This window comes from Falco peregrinus, chromosome 2 (genome assembly GCF_023634155.1).
Source record: "Falco peregrinus isolate bFalPer1 chromosome 2, bFalPer1.pri, whole genome shotgun sequence".
Lineage (NCBI taxonomy): Eukaryota > Metazoa > Chordata > Aves > Falconiformes > Falconidae > Falco > Falco peregrinus.
The window spans coordinates 27,127,445-27,148,423 of record NC_073722.1 but is presented as its reverse complement, the minus strand read 5'-3'; the positions used below and the strand labels follow the sequence as shown (position 1 = coordinate 27,148,423).

Genomic DNA, 20,979 nt, shown 5'->3' with positions numbered 1-20,979 from the left:
TGATGTACTAAGTACAATGAACTGAGCGTTAGATTTCATATTGTCTGAACTGAGCATTAGATTTCATATTGTCCTTGCTGCTGTATTCTTAAAAGACAACAGATGTGTTGCAATCTGTAGTCTTCAGTGTGTACGTTACTATCCTTAACACCACCAGAAAACTGGATATAGCCATTACTATTTCTATATATTGTAGTCACGATTTTTCAGCTAAACTTTCCAGTTGAAAAAGTTTTTCACTCTGACAACCACCATGATATTCCTTAAATTCTTCTTACAGACGACACTGCAAAGAACATTTCTGAAATGTACTGGATAAAAGTGCTCTGAATAATGCATATGTAAAAGCAAACAATTTGACCCAAATATAGAGTATATACAGTATGAAACATTTAATTAATTCAGAAAGCTCTCTTCTGATGTACTATTTTTCCCACAACCCAGTAAATATTGAGTACTACCAAAATGAAGCAATGCTGCTGGAGTTAAAGACATGTCTTAGAAACCTGAAATACCCTTCTTTTCATCTAATTATCTCAGAAGATGAGTAAGCCAGGTGGAAGCAAATACAGTATTCATTCTATAGCAAGACTCTTACTGAAGCTGTAGTGAATATAGATTTGTTAATATGATATTTTAAATGTAGCACTTTTATGCAATGAAAGCAAAGCAAAACAAACTGATTTTTTTGACGGTATGGTACAACAGAAGTAATAGGATACAAAAAATCATAGGTATGAATTTAAAAAGTAAAATACTGTGTAATTTGTATTTGTCAACTGTCAGCAAATTAGCCCTACTTTGTGTTAGAGTACATTGCCCCTTAAGTATATTCCACATCAATTATTTGTATTTTCCTGTTTTCAAGGTTGCACGGTGTTCACCCATTCCTTCTGTCCAGAAGGAATGGAGAAAATACTGGAAAATAACAGGACTTTTTCAAGTAATACGTGTACCTATCCCTTTGTGATACACTCAGGCTTTCACTGCTGTTGGTAGTACCCAAGGTCAGGATAGAAATTGCCCTATAGAATCACACCCAAGCTCACCCTGTTGTATATCAGATATAGTGATAGCCTGTGGAATATTTGCAGTTTGAGACGCTACAGAAGAAGGTTTTCAAGAACTCTGCAGTCAGCAGATGGGGAATATCTATTTTAGGGCTCTAGTGATGGTTTAGCGTCGAAGTTCGGGAGGCCCACGTGTGGTCTCTCAATGCACCCCCAGGGACACCCTGAGCTTTGGGCACTGTCACCCTCAGGCAGTTGCCCATGTGTGAACCGGCTGAGGCCCCACGCACTAACTAAGCTGGAAAACGCATCCCTCCACCTAGCCAGTATTTCTTACACAGCTGGAACACCGAGTACCATTAGAAACCCTATTCATGGGTCAAATTCAGTTGAAATTGGCTAAATTGGTTGAAGTCGGCCGGGACAAGAATGCTAGCCGTTTCCTCACGGAGCTGAGCAAAGCAAGCGCCCCGCACCTCGCTCCCCGTCAGGCCGCCGCCAGCACGCCTCAGCCAGGGTCTCGCGTGCCCTTACATCGGTTGTATCAGTCAGAGGCACATCTGCCACGCAGTCTTATTAGTTCGGATAATTATTCTGCCTTTGGATGGCAGAGGTGACCGGTGAGGCATCCCACAGCGAGGCCAGCAAAGGCCGGAGCCTTGCTCGCCCGTTCGAGAGCGCGGATGGGCCGCCTCAGCACCGCGCGGCGCCGGGGCCCCGCGGGGGGGCTGGCGGGGGCCTGGTGTATCACTGCAGGTTTATGTCACTTAAACGTGGCAGGGGAGGTTACGGCAGCGCGCAGCCGTGCGGCTACAGAAGACACGCAAAGCTCCCCGAGGGCGGGACGAGCCCTTTCACAGGGTTAACGACGAGGCGCCCCGCAGCCGCCCGCCCCGCCGCCCCACACGCCGCGCAGGCGGCGGCAGCGTAGCGCGGGTGGCGCCGCAGCCCGGGGGAAGGCGCCCCGCCCCGCCACACGCGGCCACGCGCTGCCCCTGCCCTTGGGCGCGCGGAAGCCGCCGGTTGGCTGGCCCCGGGGCAGGAGGCGGAGCCTCCAGCGGGGCCGGGGGGGTGTTCCGTGGCGCCCCGCCCCGCCCCTAGGCCTCTTCCCCCGCCCCCCCCCCCCCCCCTCCCCTCCTGCGCGGCCGGCCCTGGGGCCGGAGCCGCCCGCCCGCGCGGAGGGGAGGGGCCGGGAGCGGGACCCGCGGGGACCCATTAGCGGCGGGGAGGGACCGCCCGGTGCCCGCGGCCTCCCCCGGCAGAGCGGGAGCGCTGGCCGCCGCCGGGGCGGAGCGGGAGGGCAGGGGAGGGGGTGCCGGGGCCTCCCCTGCAATTTTTGTTTTTTGTTTCCCCGCCCCCCTCCCAATCTCGCCCCCTTCCCGGACCTCGAGAGGTGAGAAGGGCGGTCGGGGCTCGGCAGCGAGAGGAGGGGGTCGGGGCTGCCGGGAGGGGGAGGAGAAAGCGAGGAGGAGGGCGAGGGCCAGCGAGGGGCGGGCTCCCGCCCGCCTGCCGGCTGTGGAGAGCGGCCGGCGGCAGCCGCCCTGAGGCGCGTCCGCGCGGGGCGGGGGGGTGGGGAAGCGGCCCCCGGGCTGAGGGGGGGCCCCCGCCCCGCCGCCGTGGCGGCCCCACCGGGTGGGGGCCTGGGGGGCTCGGCCGGGGCAGGCGCTGGCGCCCGAGCGGCCGGGTGCGGGACGGGGAGCGGGGGCGCCGGCGGAGGCGGGGCGGGGGTCTGTGTCCCGCCGGGCGCGGCAGCCCCCGCGGCTGCCTCGGTCCAAAGCGTTCGGAGCGTAGACCCGCTAAAAGTGCGCTTAACACCCTGGGCTGTCAGGTATTTGCCCATTTGTCTGTCGCCTAGCCTTCACGATCATAGTATGAAATAGTGAAAGACTAATTTTTCTTAATTTTTTGCTGAGACTGGTCGAACAGCGTAGAGCAGCGACTACCAGATCACTAAAACAGGGAGTGGTGTTATTACGCGGGGGAAAAAAAAAAAAAAGCGTCGAACATCAAACAAACAACTGCTGTTTATACATATTATTGGTTCATGTTTTTTCTTAAAGCCTTTTTGTGGCTTTGGGCTTTGAACTCGGTGTGGGAGCAGTGGTGTGGCTCAGCAGACCAGCTGAAGTCAAGCCAGCCCTGGCTCCCATCGGTGTGCTAGCAGTAATGTCACTTTTTATCTGGTAAGGTCAGAACAGTAAACACGGAGTGCTTGGGTTTGTTTCTTCTACTTAAAAGTTAATTAAGAAATTGTATCAGCTCAAGTCCAAATACAGTCTTATTTTCATGCAAAAATACTGCTCAAGTTGTCTCACTAGCATGAAGAGGAACAAAAATTGGAACTCGTGGTTATGCCATTGTAGCTTTTGCATCTAAACAAACTATATTGTGGGGGTGGATCCTTTTTAAAAATGGATCACAAAATGCATTTTCATGAGTGGTTAGTTAATTTTGCCAGAAACAATGTCTGATCATTTCTCATGATGGTATTTTTGCATAAGAATTTCCAGATACATATGTGGATAAATATTAAAAAAAAAAAAAAAAAGCCTTGTTCTTGAATTTCATAGGTGCATTCCTGATCGAGGAGATTGTGTTCCCATCTTATGTTCATTCTGTTTTCCACTTGCTGGGCTCATGCTCACGAGCATAGAGCAGGATAGAACCAAAATAATCATGACATCCCTAACCTGAGTCTGATAGTGTTTTCCTCTGCCATGCATCAGCTTCATTGAACTGTCCCTCAAGTATGTCCTCTGGATGGGCAGGTCCACTATGAAAGCTAGCATGCTTACTCCGTGGCAGTAGATTTTAACATACTGTGTATCCCAGAAATGCAATGACTGCAAATTTGAAATAGAAAAGAGTTTGAGTGAAGGTGAAACAACCTTCCATTAGACAATTATAGGCAAACAGTAATTGCAGACTGTTGGTAACAATGACAATTCGTACTGATGAATTTGTTCCAATGTTCTGGACTTTCATATCACTAGTGCTTTTAAAAAGATTGTTCTTTGGCTGTGTTGATATCCTGTGTTTTTGTTGATGCAATTCAGTGTTTTGTGATGTGGTAAAGAAGTTTACCTAATTGGACGTAATGTGTCCCAATAATGAAAGTTTCTATAGCTCTTAAGAAATTACAATGTGATTTTACATTTCCCTTTCAAAACTCTTATAATGGGAAAGTTTACCTTCTCCCCTGTCATTTAAATTGCTTTTTATTATAGCAATCTTACCAAGTAGAAGAATGCATTAATTACAAACCTGACCATCCACCATTTGCTTTTTTTCACAAGAACAAAAGCTTTCATTCAAAATTCCCAACAAAGCAACTGCTGACCGTAAATACATGTATTAATTGGCTGCATGACCTTAAAAACCAATCATATAGGAGAGATGAGGTCATGTGCTCCAGATGCAAGAATGAGGTGATATTACTATTCAGACAGCTAGAAGGCTCTTGCAGCTAGTGAAAAAAGATCAGACCATGAGAAGTCAAGTATTAGGTATCACACTATGCATGCAGGTGTCCTGTGGGGCTATGTTGTCTGTCAATTTAAAGTGCATATAGTCAATTTGTTTGGTGCTGAGCCAAAAGTAGACATGTACTATTTCAGCAAGCTAGGATTTTTGAGTACAGGACTTACATTGGCTGGAAACTTTCTACTGGCCTGTAGATAGGAAAAGATTGAGAGTCACTGTAATAGTAGGTGTGACTTTTTTATATAAATGTCTGGTTTATTGAAGCATGTGTAGTGGTGCTTGGCTTTATTCACCAATACAATCAATGTAACTTTTTGGCAACAGTGTTCAGTTTAAGGGCTTCATGTGGTAGAACAATTCTCCACTGTTCTTCCCTTCATGGAATTACAGCTAGTTGAAGGTAGGGGTGAAAATGCACTGAGGTGATTTTTTTTACAGAAAAAAACCCCACCATACTGTCTTGTAACCCAGTGTTCCTTGAGAGTTTAGGTCAGGGGTCCTAAAACTACAGCCCGCGGGCCGGATACCGCCCCCCAGGGTCCTCAGTCCGACCCCGCTATTTACAGAACCCCCCTGACCCCCCCCTGCCCCTCGGGGGTTGGGGGGAGAAACCAAGCAGCCGCAGCTGACTGCCTGCCGCTTCATCTGCGTACCGGCCCCCTGGTTAAAAGTTTGAGGACCCCTGGTTTAGGTATTCAAATTTCATATTAATTTTCCCTTTTTCTTTGGAGTATTTGTTGATGTGTAAGTAACTTGAAGTTGTGGAAGAAGCTAAGGTGACAGTTGCGGTGACATGCTTTTGTCGCTGCTTTCTCAGAAAGCTTAGGAATCACAAGGCAAATGGGAGGAAGTTCTGTCTGAATAGGGTAGGCAACCTGATTTCATTTTGGGTTTTTTTCCCCTCAATGGCTGGTTCTTATTTGTTAGCACTGTTGTTTTTGTGCCTCCAGGTTTTTACCTGCTACCTCAAATTTTTGGAAAGAGGAAGACAAATGGAGTTACGTGATTCTTTGAACACTTAAGAGTTCATTCTGGTGTTACAGGTAATTATTGTATTTTCTCAATTTTAACATTAAGTTATGCTACAAGGAACACAGTTTTAGCTCACAAAGGTACTAGGTCTTCCTTACACCTGAAATTTAATCGTTTGTCTGTTACACATCTTGTGAAGGCTTCCTTCCCGGTAAGTGTACACAAGCAGAAATTGACTTTGCTTTTCTGGACTTCACTCCTAGTGTTTGGAACATTTTTATGCGATTTCATCGCTTCTGCTCTTTATCAAAGCATGCTTTATAGAAGACTGTCAGTGTTACTATAAAGTTCAGTTTTAATCTTTTCAAAATGCATGAGAAACCTCTGACTTTGAATCTTTTAATCATTATAGGAAAAACAGGCAAAGCTGATGCTGAATCTGTAAGAGAAAATACTTCTTTAGAGAAATGCTTGTGAATAGAGGCCCGTCAACTGCACAGTCAAATCTCATTACTCCAATAATACTGGCTGGTTTTCACTTTCCATTTTTTTTTAGCAGGAAAGCAGTAAGAATGTTCTAAGCTAAAGTAATTCTCAAAGGGAATAGCTTTGACATTTGCACAAAGCAAAGGAATAAAAGAATGTTGAAAACATGAATACATGCAAGAATCTAGCTTTATCTGAGCTCTCTGTAAAGTAAAATACTGCTGAAAAAATAGTGGTGAGTTAGAAAAGTAGTCCAGTTAATTTAGGAATACTAGCTTTTACTAAAATGAAAAAATTGGCTTTCATGACTGTGAGATCCCTCTGCTTTGGGAATGTTGATAAAGAAACATACTCCTTTATTGTCTAGGATTTACTCATATCATGATGCAAATACAGAAGAAGAGAGACGGTCTTTCTCACTCTTCATGTCATCTGTCACATCACTGGCAATTTACCATATATAAATAATGTTTTTAATAGTAGGTGCTTTAATTTGTTCTGTTGTGTATTTTTCTGCTTCTCTGCTTCTTGATAAACTTTTTGGCACAGTATATTATATAATTAATTATATTTTTGGGGCGGGGGTTGGGTCTGTAACCTTTGACTAGCTTTCCAGGAACAACAAGTTTAAAGGAATGTTGCAGTTCTATGTGATGGAATAACAGAAAGTCTATTTCAAATAAATTTAGCCCAGTGATAGCTGAGCGCCAGCTGCAGCGCCCTTTGTGGCTGTTTGCTGTGTGACAGTGCTAGCCTAGAAGAACGCAACTCTTGAGACATATTTTTTATTAAGAGTGATGACACAGTACTTGAGAATTCTGGGTATAGTAATTACAAGGTTTTGCTTTGGGCATTTTTGTGCATGGCCATCACATTAATGAGTTGGGAATCATGAGTTTGGTAAGTTTAGAGTTTGAGACCATTGCTATCCTCTCATTTATTTGTATTGGTTCTGTTAAACTGTTGGGAGAAATTGCAGTACTCATATTTTGTTTTATATAGATTAATTATAAATTTATTTCATATTTCCAATATTCACTTCTTCACCCATTGGTGCACCAAAAAAAGCTGATGTCTTTTTTAGTTAGTATACTGAGTGTTTGGGCTAAACGAAATTCATCCATATAAGCTTCTTATACTTAGAAACATGTATCAAAATACCACTTTAGTATTCCTGTTGCTCTGGTCTCAAAGAAGGAAATGCTTGCAAGACATCTTAAGGAGTTTGTTTCAAGTGTCTGGTTGCCACAGTGGGACAGACTTTGGCAAGTAATTGGCAGGTAGTCCCCTGGCACTAGCTATGGTAATCATCAGTACCAGCAATGGGAGAGTATTTGGTGTTGTATTAGTCTACTGCATGCTTTTCTTCAATGCAGGCTTATATAACATCAAAACAAGAACCTGTTTCTCACTCTGCATTGCTCTCAATAGTACCAAATATTTTAGTATTGCATAGCAGAATGATGCTTTTGGTGCCCAGATGGAGATTGGGAGGCATCTGCTTAAGCTTGATGTCTTCCTCTGTCTTTACTCAGGTTTGATAAATTCAAAACATAGGGTTATAAAGAATATGGCAATGAAACTCAAACAAGCATCATTCTTTCTTGAGATGCCTTGAAATTCAGCTTTTTCTACAAAGATGCTGCCACTGTTTTATTTATCCTCTCCCTTGTCTGTTTAGAAGCCTTTCCTAGACAGCCTGTTAATCCAACAGCAGTGATAATCGGAAAATTATTATAGTCACGTATGTATGGCATCAAGCAATTGGGGAAACCAGTCCTTCTTGACTGCTTTATTTTCTGGGAAATAATAGGCTTTATTTAATTTGGGGTCATAAAGGATTGGTCTCTAGTCAGGCTCTTTTCCCTTTTCCTTTTTTTTCCTTTATCTTTCCTTCCTTGGTCAATCTATATCCTTGTTGGTATCTTCCACCATAGATGACATCAAAACTATTTTGAGCTTTAGAAATTATTAGAACTGCTGAAGATCCCCAGAAATTACTTTGAGATCAGACTTCTTGTTTTCACTATTTTGCAGTGGTTCAGAATGTGGCAGCTCCACTTAGAAAATAGCCAACCTCCTCTAGGTCATCAGAATTTTTAGACTTGGCCTGCACGTTTTTCTCTAGTGGTCATGAAAGTTAAAAAGAATTTTAAACAAATGCCAAAATGTACTCCAAAGAGAAGGAACTGAAAAGGGGGATCACTATGAGAGAAATCCTTATTCCTGTCTTACTGCAAGGTAGAATGATTAATTATCAAGCAGGGCTCCTGGTTAGTAATTATGTCTTACGGACTATGCTGGCATTTTTCCAGAGGACAAATTTCTGTACAGTTGAGGGAGATATTGATTTCAGTCTGTTCAGAGGAATACTTTGCCAATTAATTACCTCTTCTGGCAATTCCAAGTGCAACTGATGTTAAAAATGCTGATCTCTTCCATAACAACAGGATATATTTTGAAGAAGAATTTTTCATTATTAACTTGGATTCTTCCTAGGGCATCCATCAGTTCTTCAGAATTAATGGAAGATTGTTCATAAAATTGTACAAGATGTATTTGTAAACCAGGGAAATTTAATGTAGAGCACTGGCTTAATCTCTTTGAAAATGTGTCTGAGATAGACTTGTCCTACTGCTTTAGCTGGCAACTCTTGTCAAAATAGTCAATGTACTTTGTATTGAGTCTAGTGAAAATAATTTAACTTAATTTAAAACTTAATAAGAATTTAACCAACTTGCTTAAAATTTGCAGTGCTTTCCAGTTCAAGAAATTGCCACTTAAATCAACATTCTGCTTTTTATTTTGGGTAAACTCTTATGGCTCTGTATTACACATTCAGTGGTGGGGTTGGTTCTTGAAAGAGTACATCAATTGTACTAGACATCTTTTTAGATATCAAATGTACAAGTGCTTTCCTACTTACAGAATCAACCTTACCTTTTTAACTTTGAGAAATGTCCCCCCTTTACAGTTTCAAAAAGCTACAGCTTGCCCAAGTGTTTCGCATAATTACAGCTTTTTAAGCCTCTGAAAAAAATTTCGAAAATGTAAGGTGCTTCTCCTGCTTATGCTTACTGGATTTTATATGAGGGAGAGGAGGAGCAGAATGTGTCTTACCTAGGAAGAATGAAATCCTAAGTAACTAACAAGAGTGTTGTGGATAACTTAATGTTTACAGACCTGTTTCTGACAGTCTTTTCTTAATTATTTCCTGTGGGTTGCAACTGAAGACTTCGTTAGATAGATAGGTTAGATAGGCTTTGTGCCTCCAGCAGTAAAGCAGTTCTCACCTTGGCCAAGCATTACACCAGTAGCATTGGAAAGGATGACATTAAATGAAAAATCAATTATTTTTGTGAAACATGATTATAATGATGTTATTATGAGGCCAGAACAGTGATTATTTCTTTCATCTCTCTTTGTTTTGTGGTTGTAGTATTCCATGTTAGGTTAAAAAGAAATCTCTCCCCTCCAATTTCAGTTCTGATTAGAATTTAAACCTGTAAGAAGAGAGGCTCTGAAGGAAACAGTTTCTTTACTAACTCCTATCTGAGGTACAATTTTCTTCTGAAATGTTATATTAAGAGCGATTACCAGAAAAGAAAAAAACCCCACCTCAATCTTTTGAAAAGCTAAACACAAAACATAAAAGAATAGTTCAACTTCGCAGTTTTAAGTTTTCAGTTGAGTGAAATGTTTCTGTTTTTAAACTTTCTGCTGTATCTGCTTTCTACTAGTTTCCCTGAAACTTTCTTCTTTTTTAATCAATAGGCAAGATATTTTAAAAGCTGGACTTAGCTGGAGCAGAATGTATTTCCTGTTCTTCCTTCCGTGTTTCAGAGTGAGTGAGTGTGTGGTACTATGATCTGCTTATGATTTTGTAACCCTTTCATGCTTAGTGTTGCTTATTAGTGACCATATTCTCAACCGGAGGAACTGTTTACAGACAGCATATTTTAATACTGGCTTTGAATAGGAAGATCTTCCATCATATTGACCTACAAGCAATTTCACTTCCTAAGCACTTCCCTCCTCCCCCCCCAGCACTTTTGAATCCATTTTCTGTATATGTTGTTCGTAAAGGGGAAAGAGCAATGCAGGAAGAGAAAGGGAGAAAAGAAAAACCTGTGGTCAGGCCTTTATACCATCCTGCTCTCAAAAATTTCTTTCAAAGTAAGCTAGAGCTATCTTGCAATCATAGCTATTCAGAATCAAAAAAAGTAGAGAGCCACATTATCTCAAATCTCTTTTAGGTTATCTTTTTAAATGCTGCTGTTTTTTCTGGTGTGCTCCATCTATTCCACCTCCTTTCCTTTTTGCAGTATGTTATAAAGCTGTAAGAGGAAATACTGCTAACATTTTGATACAGGCTATAGAAGCATGATGATTATCTCATCATCTGTCTAGTACAGATTTGAGTTGATTTGGGTAGAAACAGTACCATTTATTATAAAAACAAAAAAAGTGCACACCATTCCTATGCTTACTGTAGTCTCAGTTTCAAGCCAACAGAACTTGTTCAAAATCAAGCTAAAGTATACCTGTAGAACACATGAAATATTCACAGCACCTGGCCATGTTATATTGTACGTATTTGTAGTGTACAATGAGAGAAGAATGAAGTCCAGAGAGGTTTACTAACCTGAACTGTAAAGAATACAAACAGTAATATAGCTGAATTACCAAATTAATTAAATGTTTACAAGTAGTGTTTATGTGGTGAGGAGACACAGGAGCAGCTCACAGGAAGATGAGTTTTTTGTTAGTGGTTTTGGTGATTGGATTGTTTGCAAGCGAGTTTTTGTTACCAGAGCAGACATTTTATGTTGACTTTTGCACAAATAAGCTGTTAGCCTGACAGTTGCCTTGAGATAAGGAAAGCATTCTACATGGATTATTCATTATACCATATGCATTTGTCTGGTAGGTATTCTAAAATATATTCTAATATTCTAAAAATAAGTGCTTTTAAATACTAAATTATCACTTGGTCCTTGCCAAAGATGAAATCAAAGTTTAAATCTTGATCTTTTACATGCAGTAGGATAAATGATACTTCGGATGTAAATGTAATCACAAACTTGTGCATTCAAACTGTAATTAAAGCATTAAGAAAGTAGAGCATTTAATGATGTTATTATAGCTCTGTAAGGTTTGGCAAGATCTTCACCAAGAACCATAGCATTTTAAACTTGGAAGTGTTTTCCAAGGAAATAAAAGTAATTAAAATTTATCTATGAGTTTATAAATATGTGGCAGATCAAGTGATAAGTAGTAGAACTTCACTTACAAGTAGTAGAACTTCACTCTTTTTGTACCTCCTCTCACTTCTTGATAGATGTTTTTTTCCATTAACAAATACAAATTTAAATTGCACCTTCGTGTAAGAAATTAACTGATGTTTTGACCAAAACCAATTGTACTTAAAACGGATCAAGTGATAGTTTCCGTAAGTATTCAGACATTATTGTTTGAAAACTTATGAGCTCAATGTATGAGAAATATCTTTTATAAATACTGAAAGCTAAATTAGGAATTCTTAAAACTTTGAGCTTATAGGGAGGATAGATGGGCAAATGATTGCAGATCATCTAAATCTAATGAGATCTATGTGCGATAGTACAGCATGTTAGTTTTGTATTTCCCTTAAGGTTTAGCCAGAGTTCATATCAGAGGAAGAAAAAACACTTGGTAAGCAAATAATTTTTTTCTCAATTATGCCAGCTTCTGACAGTTTAGTAATCTGTGTTCAAGAGTTTTCCCTTTTAGGAGCATGCTACTTCAGTAGTGGATCTCATGCCCCTGGGAGTGCCAACAGTCTGGGTTAGTATCCTGTGTTCTTCCTGGCAATTGATTTATATTGCTCTTGTCTTCTCACTCATGCAGAACAGGAAAGGTTTCAGGATTCCTGTAAAAACATGGGTCAGGCAGCTAAGACGGGGATCAGTGTGCCTCTTAGGATAGTTGAACTGTTAACTCTGCAAGTACTTTCATGATACAAAGGTTTAATAGGTTGTCGATTTCTGTCATTGTTGCCTTCCTTTTCAAGGCCTTTTCAGTTTTACAGCTGTTGAAGACTAGGAGCTCGTAGTTGTGTGTGAGCAATCAGTCAGATATTGTGATGATTTCTGTTCTGCTTTGTTCCTAAATCCTGGGCTTAGGTGGTACATAGCTACTCAAGCTAAGGCAGTTGTGCATACTCAGAAGCAAAAGGTAATGCAGCTTGCAAGTCTGTAAGTTCCCCAGATGAGTTGGTTTTATGTCTTTTGGTTTATTAGTTCTCCCTGAACATTTCTGTCTACTTGCCAATTTCAGTCAAGCTCTGTCAGAATGGAGTTCTTACCGTGTTCAAATTCCTGAAAGGCTTTGGAAATACGGGTAGATAGGAAGGCCAAGTAATACTACTTGACCTGCCAGCTGATGAGCCTGTCTGCTTCTGGGTCTGAATACGACAAAGGATTTGCTTATCCTGCCTGTCCTGGTACTTAGTAGGGAGGGATATGCATGCGTGTGCGTGAAGGAGAACATGGGAGATGAAGCATGTAGGAGAACTGGAATTATTGTTAGAAGAGATTGTAAAATAAATACTAGTGGGGAACATGAGATTACTTCTGCATGAAACTGCAGAGACAGAATGGAGAGCTAAGAAACCAGTTTTCTGATTATATTTAGGAATAAGTGGTGACCTGATACTATCAAATCTCAGATTAAACTATGTATCCAAATACAGAATTAAAGGATATTTTTCCTTTAATATGCCTCAGATATATATTATTTTTAAGCAACATCGACCCAAGGCAGAGAAGTTTTGTTTTAGAGTGAAGGGGATAATTAAATGTACTGTGATTCGGTCTGCATGTGTTTTTCCTAATAATGCTTCTTTGAGCCAAATCACTGGTAAAAATCAATGGAAACCTTTAATTAACAACTCTTAATTTAATCATGTTGCTTTTACAACTTTGTGAAGCTTATTGTAACGTGAAAAACCTATTGTCAAGATACGAAGTTGTAATTAAAGCCAGTAATACAGGACGTTTTGTTGTGTGTTTCTAAACAAATATATGTATGATCCAATTTAAACGTTTCTGGGACTTTTTGATTATGAATACTGGTCTCTGATACTGATCTCATTTCAGTGCTTAATTTCAGATTTAGTTTCTGCTGTAAATGTCACTTGTTGTGGAGAAATAAGATGGAAGATTTAGGTTTTCTACTCTGCAAGATAATACTTTCTAGTAACATATATGTCAGCTACTAGCGTGTCTATTTATAAACAGGATTTTTAGTAGTAATTGGTGATGAGTCACCTCACAAGTCCTTACTTGGAATATGAACACTTACGCTCTTTTAAAATTCTTTAGTAGAATACCTATATTTTATAAGAAATTGAGGTAATTTCTTTGTGTGGCATTTCTTGCATAGTCAGTGCTTCATTTGTGTTCAGTGACCTGTATAAGGAACAATCATTGCTGGCAAGCTGAATTGGAAGAATGCTTTTCTGTATTGTACTGTTAAAGTAAATCATACCTATTTAGAGTTGGCATAGAAAATCTTAATAACATATTGGAGGAGGGAGAACATGTGCATGTACAGTGTTCTTTAGATAATACTCTTAACAAAAATGCTTCTGAAGCATTTCTTGAAAAAGGCATTTAATACTTTTGTTTGTATGTATAAAAGAAATATTTAATTTAGTGGGGGTATGAGAATAAACTGTAACTGAGAAACTGATGCACAGAATTCCTCACCTCCTGTACATCTAGTTACCATGCTTTGCAGTCATCTTCTCTACTTGTAAGGATCATGACTGCAACATGGCAGTAGATCAAAATGTTTTTTATTTGTCTAGCCTTAGGCTTACCAAAATGGTTTATTTCTATCCAGCTGTTACTTTGAAGGCAGTGGTGGTGTAAAGGTACTTAATGGATGTGAGTGCACAAATAGAATTAGGGTGCTCATTTGATGGGTTATGTTGCTTTCATATTACTTGTATGATAAATGCAGATTGTTATTATTTAAAATAATTCTTTACTTGTCACAGCAGCCATTCCTGTAAAGTCAGTTTAAGGAAGGGGCTTAAGTCCATGGAATAAGTAGATGATAGCTAGATACTTGAATTCCCTTTTGCCACCTTACAAACAGTTCAATATTTCATAGAATCACAGGGTGGTTGAGATTGGAAGAGACCTCTGGACGTCATCTGGTCCAACTCCCCCTGCTCAAGCAGGGTCACCAAAAGCCAGGTTGCCCAGCACCACGTCCAGACAGCTTTTCAGTATCTCCACAACCTTCCTGGGCAGCCTATATTCAGTAGTCCTCACAATGAAGAAGTGTTTCCTTACATTTAGGCGGAACCTCTTGTGTTTTGGTTGTTACCTGTTGCCGCTGTTGTCCTGTCGCTGAACTGTCCTAAAAAGAGTCTGGCTCTATCTTGTTTGCACTGTCCCTTCGGTTATTTGTGGATATTGACAAGACCTCTCTGAGTCTTCTCTAGGTTAAACAGTTCCAGCTCACTCAGACTTCCCTCATACGAGAGATGCTCCAAGTTGTTAGTCATCTTTGGCCCTTTGCTGACGCTCTCCAGTATGTCCCTTTCTCTCGTACTGAGGAGCCCAGAACTGGACACAGCAATCTAGCTGTGACCTCAGCAATGCTGGGTAGAGGGGAAGGATCACATCCTTCAACTTGCTGGCAACACTCTTAATGCAGCCCAGGGTACCATTAGCCACCTTTTTTGCAAGGGCAGATTGCTGGCTTTTGTTCAGCTTGGCAACTTCCAAGAGACTCTTTCTCTGCAAAGTTGTTTTCCAGCTGGGTGGCCCCCAGCATGTACTGGTTCATGGGATTGTTCTTCCCTGGTGCAGAGTTTTGCTGAACTTCATGAAATTCTTCCTTTTGTCACCTACGTACCATAAAAGTCGTTGATGTTGCCTTTGACATCCCTTGTGAGATTCAGCTCCAGGTGGGCATACAGTGGTAGAATTCTTCATATAGCAGGGATTTTTATGAGAAGTTCTGTTTGACATCTGTGATGTTACACACAACTGGATTCCTAAAATGTAAGCATATGTCTTTGTGTAATGAGGTATTGACTCTTAAAACTAAATAAAAGTTCTGTTTTTCATATTGAGACATTAAAGTGGTTCTCATAAACATTAATTTGATACTTACAAATATTGATATGATTCCTAGAAGCATTCTGCCTTTTAGTGTGGTGATTGTTGGTTTTATACTTTGATCATTTGTCTTGCCTTTCTGTGAACCGTGTATTCTGCAACAGTGGTTTTGAGTTGCAGTGATCAGTTGCACACAAGGAATTTCAGATGAGGTCACACCATTTGTTTTATAAATATGTATGAAATATTATATCCTCATATATTATCCCTTATGCAGCTGAAAGTCTGTGGGGGAATGTTAACTGAAGTTTCTAATTAAACAGAGGTTTTCATTGAGAGAGAAATAATGAATCTCTTGTGTCTTTAGGTGTTAAATCATTCATTTAAAAAGGTCTCACTTGAAAGACTTTGCTTCAGTAGCTGTGGCATTGCATAGCTTGACATTTAAATACGGTGTAAACTTTTCACCTATGGACCTCTATGTATTTCTCTTAAAAGTTTGTGTGGTCTGGCATGGAGCACTGTCTTGTGTTACCTAATCACTTGCAAATCTACTTCTTCACTGTTCTTTTACTGTGTCATAATCTGGTAGTATGGGGCCTGATGTAGAACTGTGCATACCTGTAATTTTTTACCAAATATCCGCTCTGCTGTTGACAGTGTTGGTAGTGTTGTTCTTTTCCCATTTGCCTGTGGGGTTTTGAGAAGAAACGAATTACTTGTGGTGAAATAAAGCTGCTGCTGTCTTGGAAAAATGTGAAAATATCTTCTTCAGTTTGCCTGCAAATATGCCTACAGAGGTGACCTGGGCTATGTTTATCTTATCTTGATAAAAGGAAACTATGTCCATGTCGTTTTGTTTGGATTTGCCACTGTCCTTCAATCTGTGGTATATGGTCTTTTGTAGCTTTATTGGGCTATACCTTTCTAAACTAGGTCTAAAGAAAGGCTTTGCTTTTGGCAGGAGTTCTTCAAATATCTGCAGACCAGTGTTTTTGTTACCACTCTTCCTTAACAGTGGCATTCCTAGAGGAGGTGATTTGTGCTGGAGTATTACTGTCTCTAGATTGATGACTTTACTTTGTTTTCATTAGAATTGGCAGTACTGGTGTCCCTGGAGTGTATGAACAGGGAACCTTTTGCTTGTCTTAATCTCTACTTGTGTGGCTACTTGAGCCTTTTGGTACAGAAAACTGATTTTGTGATTTGGGGGTTAGTCTTTTACAATATTGTCCATTTTGTATTATAAATGAGTTTTAACTAAAAAATGACAGCTGACCTGATGGACTTGGAGTGCAAACCCTTTAGGGGGTGAATAAGCTTCAGGTGACTTACTGTGCTGTTTGCTCAGGAGTAGCTCTGCATTTCAGTTTTACGTAGATGGTACAGTTCCTGATAGTACTTGGGTATTACTTGGATAGACAGAAATCAATGTTAATGTTTTGATGCTAAAGAAATGTAAATATCTTGGATCACAACTATTGTTCTGTGTGAACCAGTATGATGCTTGAGCTAAAAAACCAGGATCTGACAGTATAGTCTTCTATTACATATGGAAATTTTCTCCCTTCCCCTCTGCCCCCTTTATCTGAATAAAATAAGCAGCAAACCAGGCTGTTGCTGTATACTGGTCTTTTCATGCAACTGTTACACTGAGTTTTCTAAAGTCAGTGTTTTTAAACATACGGCTTGCAACTCTCAAGGGAAATGTGCAATGCAAAGTGGCAGAAAGTTGCGATGTAGTGCCAGTAATTTGGCTGCAGCTCATTTCTGCCAGTCAGAACAATGAATTTAAGTACATACAGTCAGCATCTGTGGGGTGTTTTCCTCTTTTTCTCCTGGATGAACTATGCTGTTGCTTGCTTTAAGGGACTTTTCACATAACAATAAACCACAGAAATGTTTGCCCTTATAAAAAAACTTTGGGATAGGAAGTGATTATTGTTTTATAGAATCACAGAGCATGAACGTATCTATCTTCCTGAAGTCCTTGTTGAGCTATTTCTGTAATTTTGGGGCTGGAACACAGGAATGGCGAAGAAAAAAGAAAGTAAACAAGTAAACATCTAACGTTTCTTTTAACATGAGCATAGTTAGAAGGAGAATTTGGGATTTGTCTGTAGCAGTTTTCTTTGAACGGTAATTTTAATGCCTCAAATTAATATTTTAAAGTTTAGTAATTCCTTCTTAAAAAGTGTTAAATTTTGTATGCCTTTTAATGCTCTAAGTATGCATTTGATTGATGAACATTGCAGTCAGCGAACCTTTCTTATGCTTTAGAATAAATATCTAGGATCACTAAACATTGGCAATAATGTATTACTTTATCACATTTTAATGAGTCTATGTCTAAAATATGTCTTTTTATATTTAATGTTTTTATTAAGCAGTGTTTTTTTCAAGAGACAAACAACTCTGGCAGTCAGAACGAAGACTTTATCTAATTATTTTGACATTTTCATTCTTAATTGGCACTTTAAAGGATCATTAGTATCTTCCAAGGACTAGCTGAGAGCCTTTATACCCCTAGATCTTCAGTTTAAAAATGGATAATTTTAAATCCATTTGACAGACTAAATACCTTGAAAAAGTATGTTGATGAATTGCCCTGAAGTTGTGGTGATAGTTTTTTGAAGCCAAAACAGCAGTGACAGGAAAAATGTTACCATGAAAATCTTAAAAGTGCCTCAAAAAAGTGAAAAGTCATAACAAATAAAAGTCTGTAGACCTGATTATTTGAATAATAGTTTTTTCCATATTTCCTAGTGGTGTACTTAATGATATTTAGAAGGTATCTTCCCTCAAAATACACAGTAGAAGCACCTTAGGAGTAAAAATGTTTTCTGAATTTTAGCTAGTTAGGCTCGGTTGCAATCTTCCCTTAACATTTGTATGAATAAACAAAATATATGTAATACCAAGAATGTCAGTGTAGTAAAGTTCTTGTAAAGTTCTCTAGTAAAAAAAGATTTGTATATCACTGTGGAGATTAAGTGTTCTGAAGGTCTTGAAAAGAGCAATTTATAAAGCTGTCATGCTGTGGTTTTATTGTTACCTATTTGCACAACTGCAGATTTTATGTATGGTATGCATTCAAATATTTTCCTTTTGTTCACAAGGGGGAACTTGTGGGGAAAACGGGGAAATGTCATCGTCGTCGTTGTCCCCAAAGTGGGGAAAATGTTCCCCCCTGCTAACTGCAGGCATTTATTACTTTGTGGATCTGCTTATAGGAGAGAAGTTATGTACTTAAACACTCAGGTGCTCCGCTCTTAGGAATGTCAATCTGATCAGTAAAAATCAGAGTTCTCAAAATTGTTTTCACAGTAAGTTTATGCAACCTCATTAATGTGAACAAAATTATGTTCCTGAAGAGGCCAGTGTACCTGTATTTAAAATATTGTTATGATTTACCACAGAATAGAAAATGGATATTCAGCTGCAAGTGACAAAAGTCAGAAAAAATGGGCATAAGCACCCTTTTTTTTTTTCATTAAATGAAAAATTTTGCCTTAGTAAATGAAAAAAATATTTTAGAATCTTTGCAAAGTTTGAGTATACTGTGAATGACTTTAAGATGGTACCTTAATCTTATCTTTTAAACAGGCTTCTCAGAAATGTGTTAGTGCATTAGAAAGACATGAGGGGAGGCCATAGACTAGGGGTGGGCATTTGGATTTGTGAGCACCAGTCACCAGAGGAGATGTTAAAGTTGAAGCTTGAGTGGTCCTAGCAAGTGGAAGTCTGAACAGTTCGTCATTTCAGATCTCCTCAAAAGTCTGTTAACTCTCAGCAGGAGACCTGATAAAAGCTATCACATGGTTCATAGTGATAAAGACTGTCCCGAACAAGAAGAGTCCCTCAATTATTTCCAAGCGGTGTTGTCAATTTTAACAGAAGGATTACTTGTTTCATCTTGTTGTTTGTAATACAAACTTGTATCTGAGTTATACGAAACAGAGAAATATTTTAGATATTTATGCAGTCTGTCTTAGAACTGCAATTTGGGAGAGTGTATAGAGGAGCAAGAGTCTGTATAATCTAGAAAAATAAGAGAAGATGGAAAACAGGTTTGTGTTTTGGTCTTTTAAAACTACAGCACATTTGGTTTCTAATCTCTGTTTGACCCTATAGCTTCGCAGCCGAAGAAAAGCAGTAATTAGGCTGTATTTTCCATTAAGTCATGAGAAAGTGCTGAAAAAGCACTAGAATCGGCAAATCTACTGTTGTCTTAGTAGGCTTGTACTGGGACAGTCTGAATTTTAAATGAGTCTGTTATACAAGCAAGAAAATCCAGGTCAGTCTTTAGTATAATGGATTTACCATACCAACAGAAATAACAGTATTTAAAGCTTGCTTTTCAAGTTAAATGGCTAATTAAAATGCTACTTCTGTGTTGGATGTTAACAAATTAACCAATCACTTGTTTTGCTTCTCCACCTCTAATGAAAAGCCAAAGTCAACACAAAATGTAAGGAGAGGATAAATAAAAAGATGTCCTTTTGTTATTACTTCTTAAGGTGTACTGTAGTTTCACCCAACTTGCAGTTACACAAATGATGGTGTACACTGCAGTAAAGCTTTTAACCGTTAGCTGCGTGTGTATACAAGATGAGTAGGGTCTGCCTGTCATACCATTTTGGTTAAACATCTGTACGGTTTTTATGCTGACACTTTAAATCATTATCCTTAAATAATTCCCTGTTTGGCTGTGTTAAAGTGAAATTCCCAGCAAAAATGGTAACAACCTTGTGTATTTGTCTACTTAATCATCTCGCCTTCCAAGTATATTCTACTGTTTTCTGGTCATGCTGCGAAGGCCTGGGTATCTAGCTTCTGGTAGGCCAGGATGCTGGCAAGGTACACATTCTGAAATGCAGCATCTCTTTGTAGAGAACAGCTGGAATGCTGTTTCTATAGAAATTAGATTTGCTAGCATTTGTGAGAAGCGCTTTCATAAGTAACTGTGTTGTGAGTAGCAATGGGTGATCTTTCCAGGTTAAAACTAGTCCTTTCAGCATTGTGGTTTGCCAGAAACTAGCATGGTTTACTCCTGGCATTGAGTGTGAAACAGACTGGTTTTTGGGTGGTAAAATTGAGCACTGTTCTAAGTTTTCATATGGACTCTGCATATAACCTGTTTTAAAGAACACTGCGGGTATCCTAATTACAAGGTGACATATTTTGTAGCTCATAATGATTATGACTTGCACTTTTGATGAAAACTGCAGGTAGAAGAGAAGCTCTTACAAATATCTTGCCTGTGTATCCTGGAGAGTTGAACAGAGTAACTGAACTGTGAAGACTGAAAACATAGATCCGTTTATCAAGGACTGGTAAAATCCAGTGGCTCTTTGTTGTTCTAAAATTATTACTATTTGCATGTGATTGGAGTAAGTCTCAGTGTTTTATACATAGCTAGCTCCCTGTGTCATAGAGGAAATAGTCTGTTTTTCATAGGAAATGTAAATTGCTCATGTATTTTGTCCTTTTGGCTTTCTCTTCCTCATTCAAATAAAAACTTCTGTTGAATATTTTAGTATGTTACATAGATTAACTCTCTAGAGGGAATACTGTCTCAAAAATGTGCATCTTTTTCACTGTTCCATCACAGTACTTTTAATGTGATCTGGAACAGCTGATTGTATATGATTAGAAAGAAGCCTTTTGAGAAGTTGTCTTTGTTGCCTGTTTTGCAGGGGGTGTTTCTGATAACTTGGATAGTGACCAGTTGGCTCTTTCTTTTGCTTTTAGTGATGTGTAAGTGAATGCAAACCATTAGCTCATTTCAGATAGAAAATTTCAGTTACTGCAGACCTAGGTTTGAATCAAAGCACATCATGATGAAAGGCTCTGTAACCCCCAGTATTAGTCCCTTGAGCCTTCCAGGCTGTTCTTGTCCTTTTTAA

General features: G+C 39.6%; 1 protein-coding gene across 3 annotated transcripts in view; it reads left to right on the top strand.

The window, feature by feature from the left end:
• The first annotated feature begins 2,151 nt into the window (after positions 1-2,151).
• The window catches only part of KLHL5 (kelch like family member 5), a 63,262-nt gene continuing 44,434 nt past the window's right edge, over positions 2,152-20,979 (top strand). For 2 of the 3 annotated variants that reach the window (XM_055797222.1, XM_055797223.1), the window contains exons 1-2: positions 2,152-2,403; positions 5,444-5,536. The gene's annotated coding sequence lies outside the window, so the exon portion shown is untranslated. Of the gene's footprint in view, positions 2,404-5,443; positions 5,537-9,725; positions 9,796-20,979 lie in introns of all 3 variants that reach the window. The other variant, XM_055797224.1, reaches the window with a different exon arrangement.